Raw genomic sequence first — 12,512 nt, forward strand, 5'->3', positions numbered from 1 at the left:
GGTCTCTGGTGTAGGAGAGCTGGATTCAAAGGCTCTGAAAGTCAATGGAGAAACTGCTCTGAAATGGGTTTGCAAAGCAGGGTGAGAAAATCAGGATTAGGCTTTTGTTCTTGACAGATCCAGTGCCTGACCCGGAGCTCAGCTGAACAGAGGGACCTCCTCGCATTGACTTCCAGAGCAGCTGGATCATTCAGCAGCTGAAATCTAGCCATCATCCTAAACACAGCTTTAGGAGGAATATAATAATCAGCAGTGTGGGGAATTGGCAGGTCGGGAGGCAAGGGGCTGCTTTGTTCCTTACCCAGGCAGCGCTGAGTGTTCTGTTCCCTCTCTGCTGCTGGGAGATAGCAGAGCCCTGGCTGGCTGCAGGACATGGATAGGGAGGCACTGGGGGCTGTGCTGGAAAAAAGGAGAAAATTAAGAAAAAAAAGAGTGAGAAAAGCTGGACTTTTAACCCATTTGGAGTCCTTTGCAACAAACTATGGGGCTGTTATGTCAGCTTTTGAAAGCAGGAGATCAAGCAAGAAGACACCAGCAATGTGCAGGAGGGGATGCTGGCATCTCAGCTGTGCAGCAGAGCTGGAGTAGCGCTCCCTGGGCCGTAAGTCCCCCCGGGTCACCCCTTCTCCTTTACCCCTGGCTGTGACGGCTGCAGGCAGCGCAGCCCTGCATCCTGGCTCTCTCTCTGAGTTGATTCTGCCACCTTTCTTTCATTCTGGGATTTATTTGTTGCCGCTCGCTCAATTACATTATTGCAAATTGTGAGTGATAAAACCCTTAAATTACTTATAGCTCATCCTTGTTTAAGAGAATAATTAGCGTGTTTCTAAACAGGGAGCAATTCTTCTCAATGGGAAACTTAAAGGATGCTTTCCCTGTAACTTATGCTACATAAATAATTGATCATTGATTACACAAGAGTTTGATGCTGCCTGGCCCCAAAATCTCTCCCTCCTTCTCATGCTAAGCTGCAGTTCCCCTCGTGCTGAGGATCTCTGCAGGCTGGAAGTGCTGCAGATCCCATCTGGGGGTCTGCTCAGGGCTGTCCCCATGGCAGGGTATAGAGCAGCACAGCGTCACCTACATTGCTGGGATGCTCCTATTGCATCCCTATTCTGTGACACACCTGCATGGAAACCCTCAACCAAACCCCAGCCTGGCAGCCTCATTGGGATTCTGGAGTTGATCACAGAGTTTCTCGAGCTCTTACTTTAATTATTTTTTCCCCTGACCAGAAAAACTGCCTCAAACCTCCACCGTTTGCCCGTGTCACTGAAACCCATATGAGTGATTTATGCAGCTGGCAGCAGGGAGGTTATTTAGCTATTGTTTTAAAAGCAGGTGCAAGGGAGCAGGAATGGAGACATATTTCATCTGTGCTTCAGCCCCTGCCACCTGGGAGAGGCTGGGAAACAGGTAGGGAGAGCTGCTCCCATCCATCTCCTGGGCTGAGAGGAGCAGATCTCATGGCAGGGTTTGGACCCTCTGCATGGCATTGGGGATGATGTGGGTTTGGGTGGCAGGAAGCTGAGTGCCCCACAGCTGTGGGTCCCAGCAGGAGGAGCCTCTGCCCCCTTATCCATGCAGGGAACCACGGCTGTTTTCAGTGCTGTGTGGTGAGGCAGAGAGTTGTGATTTCCAGCGCAACCCAGTTCTCCCTCTATGTTAATTAAACAGGACAGGAACACGGACCTGGCTTCTCTGAACAAGAAATCAACTGGAAGGTGGCTCCTTTCCCGAGCACTGCTGCTTCAGCAACACGAGTGGGGGAGACAGGAGGAGGAGAAGAACCCTGGATTAAATTTAATGAAAATAAATACATCAGCTCTGCTGGCAGCAGATGGGGCCCTGCTTAGGGGACAGTGAGTCCGGCTCATTCTTCAGGAGCTGTAACTGTGTTGGCTCACAGCCCGACTGGTGGCTTTGCACAAAGTGCTTCTGGAGGTCTGGGGAAGATGCCATGGAGGTGAGACAGCCCACAGGACAGTGATAGATGAAGGAATGCTTCACCAAGCTGCCGTGTGCTTTGTGAGGAGCCTGTCGTACTGGATGCTAAATACCAAATGGAGATTAAATGGTGGTGGTGGAGGTGGGGAGTTCAACCTCTCTGCTCCTGAGGGTTTCGCTCAGCAAAACTTCCTGCAGAGTTACACAGAGGTGTGGGGGCTTCACAGGGTCAGATGGTTCCTTGGTTTTTCTGTTATTGAGCTGCCCCCTCCCTCACTGCTACCCCAAACCTGGTGATTGCTTTAGTAATGATGTGCTCCCTTACAGTGTCCCAGATCTGGTTTCCTTTGTGTCCCATAGCACATCTGGCACAGGTTCCTGCCCACGGTGTGGAGACCAGCTGGCATCTGCCTTCCTTCTCCAGAAACTGCTTCTACACAACGTGATTGTGGAGTATCTCGGAGCCTGTATGTGGTTACAGTCAGCCCACAGCTCACAGAGTCCCCAGGGAGACGGGGACCCAACAGATGGATGGGCAGCAAAGAGAGCAGTAACTGCATTCAGTCCCATTTCCTTGGGAAATCGGGCTGGAAAGGGTGAACCAGCACCTCGGCAGCTGGCAGGGATGGGGCAGGATGTGGGAAGAGAAATAGCTGCTGTCAGGGGCAGAGCTGTGAGAGGGGCTGGGGGCTGATGATCACCCCCAGCATGCAGTGAGCTGTGCCCAGCTCCCAGGGCTGTCCCTTCGTGGCAATGTTAATGAGAGGTTTGCCTGTGTCCTGTGGTGATCTGCCGGGCTTTGTTTGCTTAGCTGAGCTTCTCCAAAGCTCTGGGCTGTTTGTGTGCAGGGATTTGATTTCAGGTCCATCTCGAACCCTCGTTGTGCCTCGTGGAGACATTTCCATTGCTAAATATCAGAACGAGGATCTCTGAAAGCCAGAGCGAGGAAGGACAGAGCGAGAGATGCGGGATGAAGGACAGCAAAGGGCTGGAGGAGAGGATTAGGGCTACGGTAATAGGAAGTGAAAGGAAAACAAAGTCCAAATCAGGCCCCGTGGAGGAGTAAACACCAGGATGGTTGGGTGGGCAAGCACGGCTCCTGCAGAGGCTGTGGGATCATTCAAAAAGCAATTAAATGCTTTCCTGGGGGAACCGGCTTATGGGAAGGAAGGAGACAGCTTGGACCTTCTCCAGTCCCTGCTATCTTTAATAATCTTTCAGCAGCTTGAGCCAGCTGGTGGCTAAAGGCAACAGCCAGCAGTCTGTAGGGGAGGTGGGTCGAGGGCTGAAGTGTGGGGCTGCAGCCAGGCGGGTTGGTTGCATTGCTCTGCAGTGCTGCATGGGAGGAGTCCCTTGTGATCCTCTGTGATGGTTCCAAAATGCCCCAACCCCCTGATGCTACAAGGCCTTGGGAAGAGCGATGGGTTCTGGGCTCTCCCACTGCTCTCCAGCACCAGTGAGTCAAACCCAAGGTCCTGGTCCTGAAGGTTATTCCATGGCATCTGCCTTGGTCATTTTTCTCTTTAATTTAATTGTTTATTCCTATAGGAAGAAAGAAATCACCTTTTCACGTGCCACCCTGCTGCGGCTGCACCACGGGGCTCCTCTGGATGCTTCCCCCCCCTCACAGCAGTGGGGTGATGGCATGGAGCCATCAGAAGGTGGGTTTCTCAGGGTTGCAATGCAGCCGCCGACGTGCGGGAGGCAGCCGGCTTGACGTGCAATTTGCATTTTAATCAAGAAACTCGTATTTTTTCCGTCATTTGCATTTAAATCAGGCGTGTTTCATAACTGAACATCCCTCTTAAATGCGTGCTCTGTGCTTTGGCTGGGCTGGGGGAGGTCAGGGGAAGCTTTGCTCTGCTCCTGGGGCAGGTGGTGTCGTGCTTTGCTCTCAGGTGGTTTCTGCTGTCCCCTGGGTGAGCTGCTGGTGCATGGCAGAGCATTGCATGGTGCATGGCAGAGCATTGCATGGTGCATGGCAGAGCATTGCATGGTGCATGGCAGAGCATTGCATGGTGCATGGCAGAGCATTGCATGGTGCATGGCAGAGCATTGCATGGTGCATGGCAGAGCATTGCATGGTGCATGGCAGAGCATTGCATGGTGCATGGCAAAGCATTGCATGGTGCATGGCAAAGCATTGCATGTTAATGGCAGAGCATTGCATGGTGCATGGCAGATAATTGCATGGTAGATCATTGCATGTTAATGGCAGATCAGGCAGAGGGGAGGCAGGGAGCTGCAGCTCTCCATCCCAGAGCCTGGCTGTCCCCAACCCACTGCTGAGCATTTGGACACCCAGCTGCCAAAATGGTGCTGTGCCCCCACTGCTCCTTTGGGGAACACATCAGAGAGGGACGAGGCAGAGGCTGAGTAACAGTGGGAATAATTCAGGTTGATTTTTTCCCAGCCTTCTCATTTGCTGAACGTGTCACCAGCCGTGTAGTATGCGGGGAGTTTCGTATCAATTTTCTGCAATGCCAGGCCATAAATAAAGAAAACAAATGTCGTGCCTGTTAATCAGCGGCTGCTCACCCAAATGAGTTCCCTGTGCGTTTCCCTGTTCTATAATTACTTGTCTCCTGCTGCTAGTTTGTAACTTCTCAGGCTGTGGCTCTGCTCGTGGCTTTTCCCCTTTCCTTTGACAGGATTAATCTGTTGCTTGTTGGGTTGGTTGTAGGTTTGCTTTTTTTCCCTCTATTTATTTCAGGCAGGGGGGAGTTAAGAACCTTTAGATTTGTAGGGGAGGTTTCTGAGTGTGGTTCATGGTGCATGTGTGCTTCTCTCTTCCAGGAGCAGAACCTGAGCTCAGCACCCAGCACAGCAGGGCAGGAGGAAGCAGCCCTTTCAATTCTAGGGTGGACAGCTTGGAGCAGATAAGATGAGCAGACAAGGAACAGCTGTGAAAATATAATGTAATTTCCCAGCCCTCCAAACCGAGGTAACTTCATCTCCCTTCCCCTTTGCACTGAAAATAATTGTAATTTACACACCAAAGGGGACGGACACTCTGAAACGTCTCGTGGCAGGAAAGCATTCACTGCAGCCATCACGTGGATCTGCTCCTGGGGAGTGATGCATGAGGAGGGGGGCTAAGAGATGGGTTTTTTGGGGGCAGCAGAAAGAATGCATCCCTGGTGCCTCCCTGGGCTGCCTGCTGCACGCAGCAATGCCGTGTGCTTTATGTCCATTGAAGCCTTCCTGGATGCTCGTTTCCCCGGCAGCCTCTGCTTTGAAGGAAGAATAAAGGACTTGCTTTCTAGTGCAGCATAAGAGAAAGCACACTGGGGAAGCTGGTCTGCCCTATGGGAGGAATAATAGGTCTATTAGGTGAATACATTTGCTGTGCACCCAGCCAAAACGTTTCATTAAAACAACGGGGCTCCTCCCTCCCCTGCTAATAAATTAACCTCTGTGCAGGGACAGAGCTGCAGGAAGGAGTTGTTTATTGGAGCCAAGCACTGCAGCTCCCGCTGGAGCCCCATAGCCAACAATAGCTGATGGAGGGGATTCCTTCTTGGCCTCCATCTTTTCATCCATTTCTGTGGCTTTGGGAGAGGATGGGCAGTGACCTGGTCAGGATGGGGAGTCCCTGGTGCACTCTTGGCTGTAGCTTTGGTGTTTGATCTCTGTTTCTGGGCGCTACTGCCTCTGTGGGTTGGGGTCTGTGATCGCATCTGTAGGCTCTGTTCTATTTTTTGGCTTGTATCAGTCACCTGGGAGCATCTTGCTGCTCTTTGGGGCTGAGCACTTGGCCGATGCTTGGTGAAAGGTGTTTCCAAAAGAGAGATGCTGTGCTTGTGTGTTCCAGCAGCCATCAAATAGCTCAGAGGAAAATCCATGGTGAAATATTTTCCTTTTCTTCATTGCTGCCCTACAGGCCCCTTGGCAATGCAATGGAGACGCATCCCTACCCTCATCCCTGCAGAGCTGAGTGCCTGAAATGAAGTTATCCCCATCCGCCTTCCCCTGGGTGAGCACAGCACACTGCAGCCTCGGAAATGTGAGCAGATCTCCTGCCTGTCAGCGTGTGAACCCAGCGAGCAGAGCGAGGAGGAGGAGGGGAGGAAGGAGAGCATGGCCATGTGTGTGCAGGAAGCCAGCACTGTGCACCCCAAGGAGACGCGCGCCGCCTTCGCCCACTCTCTGCTGTCGAAGCACTGGGTGCAATGTGCTCGTCCTGACACTTCGCTGCCTGTTTCTCGAAACCCGTCAGAACTGGGTGGGTGCTCAGATGGGTGGCATATGGTCTGAGCTCACCCAGCGAAAACAGGAGCGGGAAATGGGTCGGGGAGAGTGGGAGGGAGGAAGCGCTGCCATCAGGGAGCCGTCCTGCTGGCAGCTGCCTCAGTGTGAGCGCAGCCCTGATCCGGCTGCATGGGGAGACTGTGGGGAGCTGCTTGGTGGGGCTGCCCTGCAGGGGGGAACGGTCTGAGTGTGCTGTTCTGTGAGTTTCAGGTGTGGGAGTGCACACTGGGTGCCGTCCTTCTTGTTGGTGGGGTGTGGGGTTGGCACTCAGGGTTGAGGATGAGTCTGGACATCCTGCCCCAGTGTGAGCTGACATTGCAAGCAGAGCGGTGTACTGAAAGCCAAGAAAAGCCAGATCTGGGTGCTCGCTGTGCCTCCAAGCCCTATGGGCTCCAAGCAGCCATAGCCTGCAGGAGCTGTAGCTGCAGTTGTGCTGAGTTTTGGTGCTGAGGGAGTCCAGCAGGATGGGGACACCAGCGGGTCCGTGCTGAGTGTGGTGGGGACGCATCTGCCAGCCCATCTGGCACAGCAGCTGCCGGCAGGAGCTGGGGCTGTGTGTGCTGAGTGCGGGTGGATGGAAGTAACTACTGGGAGAGAGGGGAAACCTGCAGCAGAACAGAGGGCTGCATCTGGGTTGAATGCTGATGTGCGCTGTGCTGTTCTGGTGGGAGCTATGTGACACCAAGGAAAGCAATAGTGAAACTCCTAGGGTTTGGCAGAGCTCAGTGCAACCTGTTGTGTTGGCTTTGTGGTCCCCCTTAGGTCTCTGGTGCACTGTGGGAGGAGACAATGCTCTGTGCAGGACCATGAGATGTGGATAGTGTGGATCTGGGGCACAAAAGCACTTGAATAGGGTTTGGGTGGACCTGGACCATGAAAGGAAGACATAGAGGGCTTAATGAACCTGATCTGTGGGCATCAGCACCTGAAGTGTGGTGTGATCTTCCATGTGATGTTTGGTCTTGTTGATGGAGCCAATAGGGACAAGTTGGTCCACAACCCACCGAGAGCTCCAAGAATCCTGAGTCCATCCCCATCCCCTTGCAGAACAGTGCAGAACATCACTCACCTCCAGGCTCTCTATGGAAGCTGGAGATCAAGAAGAGTTTCTTTTTAAAAGCAAGCTGGCTTTGCCCATCCTCCCTTTTTCAAAGCCAGATTTCTGCAGAGATTTGTCTTCTGGGCTCTGGGTTCTCCTGGTTGGATCCTTCTTGTAATTCATCATCACCAACATCACGTCTTGCTTTTAATCAGCCTCCACCATTCAGGCATGCTGCAGCTCCCTAGACAGCAAAGCATTACCCTTCATTACGAGCAGGACTTGGGGGGCACGGGGGAGCACAGCCCATTGCTCTTCATCACCGCCAATAGATCAGAGCAGATCACTTCTGCAACAGCTTTAATAAATTGATTCAATTTGGCAAGCAGAAAAAGATAAAAATAAGAGAGGGAGATTAAAAAGTAAAGGAGGGAATAATGCGAGATGCTCCCAGCAATTGTGGTGGATGGTAAATCTCTTTTTTATTACTCCTTTATTATTTCCAGAATCTGAAGTTTAAATAATTAAGCAGAATAAATGGTGGATGAATATTATTTTCAAGTTTTATTTATTGATTCTCAAGGGACAGATGTGCACAGAGACCCGGGCACTGAGGAAACTAATTTCTCCACTGGTGTAAATCAGCATAGCATCATTAGCATGAACACCATTTAAAGGAGATTTACACAAGCTGAGAGTCCAGCCTCCTAATTTTGGAAAGAAAATATGACAGACTTTGTCAGGTTTGATATTTTTTTGTGTTCTGTGCGATTCATTTCTTTTCCAATTTAAAAGCACACCCCGTATGTTTCCTTCTGTAATTTAAACGCGCTTCTTGAGAGCCTTGTTCACTCCAAAGGTCCTTTTTGGAGCTTGAGATGGCTGAACTGTGTGCTCTCAGCTCAGTGATGCCGCTGGTAGTTGGGAAGGGATGGTGTGAGTGATGGAATGGGGGCCACCATTCCTCTGAGTGCCCCGGGTTCCTGGCTTTGCCCTCACCACACTGTGGTATGGGATGGACACCTCGATCCTTGGCTGCTCCTCATTGCATCTTTCATCTCTTGCAGGCACCCCGGGGCTTCCATCTTCCAGAGGAAACCTCGAGCACTGCGATATTTTCAGCACTGCGGAGGAGAGCGAAGCGACGGCTGCTGCAGTGAGAACAACAGAGGCCGCGGAGGAGAAGGAGGTGATCCGATATTAACAGGGGGGGCCAATTAAGGACGCCAGGAATTAAAGACATCTGACACCTGTAAGTAAATTAACCCAAAGGCAATGCGCTGGTAGAGGAATTTCTGCTACACGGGGAGTGACATATGGCTGGAGCAACCCTGTGAGCAGACAAAGAGGTGGTTCCCTTTGTTATACAACCTTGCTTGTGTGCTAAAACCAATTAGGGCACATCATCCGTGCTGCTGGAGCTGGTAGTGATGGCACGGGGGCTGGAAATGCTGACAGGTTTCAGGAGTCCCGAACTCCGCTCGTGCAAAGACAACACGATGAGGCGTCATAAGGAGGAGTTTTTTGTACTTGAGTCAACACTGGAATACAAATATGGGGAACACGGGGCTGGGTGGGAGATTCTGACTTGTATGGCATCATTCATTGCTGATGATCCCTCCAGCCAGCCTGGCTTTGTTGGGGCAGAGGCCCAATATTGTGCTTGCTGATCTTGTCTCACTCCTCTCCACAAAGCTGGGCCATGTTCTTGCCCCTACCCAAGTGTGTTGTGCTCATCCACTTACCCAGCATCTCTCCCACAAAGCACTTGCCTGGCTCTGACAGTGGGGCAGCCATCACCTGCCTGTGCATGTGCCTGGGAGGAACCATGCGTGGGACTGAGCTCTGGCTCCCACCATCTCAGCAGGAGTGAGATTTGGTCCTCGGAAATGTCATTTGCTAAACAACAAGTCATGATAAACACATTGTTATTCTCCTATTTATTTTCTCTCCCCTCTCTGTGGGAGTAGATGCTATTGCTAAGTGACCGAACTCTCACTTGACCCTTGAAAATCCAAGAGTCATGTTTAATTCATGTCTTTTATTTATAGGTTTGGGGCTCCTCTGGTTGCTGTCCTGAGCTGTGCTCTCTCCAGGAACAGCCGTCAGGACTGCGCTGCAGTGTCAGCTCCATTCACGCTGATGAGGGCTTGGGAAACAAACAAACAAACACAACAAAATCAAGGGGGAAAAAGAAGAAAAAGGGGAAGTTTTGCAGTCTGAACGCATGGATGGATGTTTTCAGAGCAGCTGCAGCTCACTGCCCACCCACCCGCCATCCTATCAGGGGTTTTCCTGCCCCAACCAGAAGTTTTGTTTGTCACTTTGAGCTCTTCATGAGCCTTATCATAAAAGGATGCTGCTGGGGGTGGAAGTGCGCTGGGTCATGGTTTGGACCCATGGTTTTCCTCTCCCACTGCCCCTTTTCTTCTTAAAGAATAGGAAGGAATTATATCCCATCAGTGGCTTTTAAAAGCCAACTGAAAATGTCCTTTATTAAATTACCACCCTATTGATCTAGCAGTCATCCGAAAGGGGATTGATTGAGGACTTAAACAGACGCGCAGCCGGGCCAGACGCTCAATTAATGTGCATAAACGGGCAGGGAAGAAGCAATTTTCAGAGTAAGTCAAGCAAGAGATCAATCCTGTTTTGCCTCCTATGCCAAAGTTGCTTGTGTATTTATTTTTACATTATTCCATCTTGGGGGCTTTTTGTCCCTCTTAAGATGAGCGTGTTGTTGAGAGGCAGCACTCAGAGCTCAGCTCAGTGTGCTCAGCCATCGCTCCTTTCCTGCAGGCCTTGGAGATTACGCCTTCCCAGGAGGGTTGGTGTCTTGCTTCCCAGTCTCCCTGAAGCCAGATGTAGATGGCATCACCCTGCCCGTGTAAAGGGGTCACTCATGGTTTGCAGTGACTGGAGGAGAGCACAGAGCCAGGCTGCTGAGCTAAGGGGGAGGGCTGAGCTAAGTAATGTGTTGGCACATGGGACCGTGGGCAGTGGGCATGGTGGGTTGGGTCCAGGTTGGACTTGGGGATCTCAGAGGTCTTTTCCAGCCTGAATGTTTCTATGATTCTATGTCACTTCACAGCCTCAGGCAGCTCATCCTGGTGAGCCAGAGATGCCGGATGCAGACCTGGTGCAGACCCACCAGGTCCTCCCATAAGGAGCCAAAGTGACTGCACAGCAGAGAACACTGTGGATTCTGTGCTCCTGAGTGTGCACAACTGAAGCCCGCTCACTGCTTTGGTTTTTCCTTGTTCAGCATCTTCTAATCAGAAGTCAGATCTCCTTTGAGGTGAAGGACCTCTGTTCTGCCACGCTTAGGGAATATGGGCTCAAAAACACCCATGTGAGCTCTTCCTTCTCCCCTTCTCTCTTGTTGTCCTCATGATCAGGTGGGTGTAAGATCCATGTTGGGGCACATGGAGAAGAACTCCTGCCTGATGCTTAGCCGCCTCCTGTCCCACCAACCTCAGGCATCCCTTCTTGCTGCTGCTCCATGGAACAACGTGGCTTTGTGCATCCCCTGCCTGAACACAGAGCCCTCGTCCTGACCTGGTATCACTGCTGAGTCACTGCGGCAGGCAGCCTCTCCTCTCAACTGCAGCCAGGAGGAAACGTGCTCCGAGCTACAGCCATAATTAGCAGGAGCTCATTGCAAAGGCTGAGGCTGAGGGCTTTCCCTGTCTGTTACATCTCAAGAAGCCTGTCATTATGTGGATGGAGAAGCTTTATTCCTCTTTCACTTTGCACAGCGAGGGAGTTCCTTTCCCACGTAGGTGGTGCTGGTGGGAGGACTGGGATGTGCTGAGGATGAGGGTGCCTTGGGGTTTGCTGGGGTTTGGGCTGGAGCTGCTTGGGGAGGGGGACAGGAGGAAGGGATGTGGGGTGGGGGAGAGCTGGAGGGGGTTGCTCAGTTTGCAGTTGTTCAGTTCAGTGCCTTAGGAGCTAAAGCCAGGGATGGTGGGAGGGAGGAGGAGCACAGCCCCTCTGACAGAGTTTGGGAGTGGGGCCTTTGGGGGGTCCTGACCCATCTCCTCTCTCAGCCCATGAAACCCATTAGGAGCAACAGAGAGGAACTGAAGCCAGAGGCTCCTTTCCCCTGTCTCATCTTTGTGATGCAGTCACTTTTAAGGAGAATAAATTATTGAATGGGTGAAATCTTCTGTGCAGGGTAATAAAAATGAATCCTCAATTAGACAGCACCTGAATGGGGGCAGCTCCAGCTGCAGGCAGAGACCTCTCACCTCTTTTCCTTTGCTTTTTTAACCCGAGGTTGTTGTTTCTTCCCTGCCCAAGGTTGGCTGTGCTGGAAAGGATGTGCAACACAGCAGCAGGGTCGTGTCAGCAGGAGGGATCTGGTGATCTCCTTTGGACCAAGAGCTGGTCAGCAATGAAAAGGGATTTGTGTTTGTTTGTTGTTAAATTTTTAATAGCTCTGCTCTTTGAGTTTTGGAGGCGATGTTTCATTTCAGAGCCTTCCTTTGCCCCTGGTAGTACAAGCTGTAATTTGATGTGCTCTGTGTTAATAAAGGAACGTTCCTTTTTCTCTCTTGTTCCTCCTTGAGTTGCAACCAAATAAGTGGAGCACAATTAACTGGCTGTGAGCATCAGGGTGTGCCTGGGTGCAGTGGGGTGCATGGGGCAGGTGGGGGAGGGAGCCCCATAGCATAGTGCTGGGCATAGGCAGAGAATGGAGCACCAAGCAAAGCCACCACCATGAGCAAACCCCTCTGGTGGGCTCTCCCTGGGGTGTTAAGATCTCCCAGCTGCTCCTATGATGGAAAACAACCCAAATACTTTCATTCCTGAGGACAAGCCACTGAAACTCAGAGCATCACCATGGCTGTAAATGGCTGCAAACTCGGGGGGCTGAGGAAGCAGTGATTTATATGTATGGTTGGGATTTTATTTGCATTTTAAATCACACTCTTCGGCTAAACTAATGGACCCCCTATTTATAGATGACTTCAACATAAAGTGACTGCTAATTACTACAATTAATATAGCGTTAAAGGCTCGCCAGCCAACTCCACTGCAACTTGTATCGCCTACTCATTTTCAATTAAGGCACAGTGACAAGTAAAATACGCAGTTATTAAGAGCAGAGCCCCGTTGTGTAATTACATTTTTCTAAGGTCATTTATCTCCTGCAATATACACTTATGTGCCCAGTGGCTGCAGTGGGGCACTTTGGAGGGGCAGCCCATGGGAGGGATGGTGGTAACATCAGGGATAGCCAGTGAGGTGAGATTCTTTCCATTGTGCCCCC

At 51.3% G+C, this 12,512-nt stretch overlaps 1 long non-coding RNA gene across 2 annotated transcripts; it reads left to right on the top strand.

Moving 5' to 3' along the window:
- Positions 1 to 4,746: 4,746 nt before the first annotated feature.
- On the top strand, positions 4,747 to 11,769 carry LOC107324770. 2 transcript variants are annotated; one of them, XR_001559554.2, is made up of 5 exons: positions 4,747 to 4,891; positions 5,831 to 6,172; positions 8,305 to 8,489; positions 9,289 to 11,015; positions 11,540 to 11,769. It is a non-coding gene; the product is annotated as an uncharacterized LOC107324770 (long non-coding RNA). The 2 variants fall into 2 exon arrangements; XR_001559553.2 differs by having other exon boundaries at positions 8,305 to 11,015.
- Positions 11,770 to 12,512: the final 743 nt, after the last annotated feature.

Source organism: Coturnix japonica, chromosome 26 (genome assembly GCF_001577835.2).
Source record: "Coturnix japonica isolate 7356 chromosome 26, Coturnix japonica 2.1, whole genome shotgun sequence".
Lineage (NCBI taxonomy): Eukaryota > Metazoa > Chordata > Aves > Galliformes > Phasianidae > Coturnix > Coturnix japonica.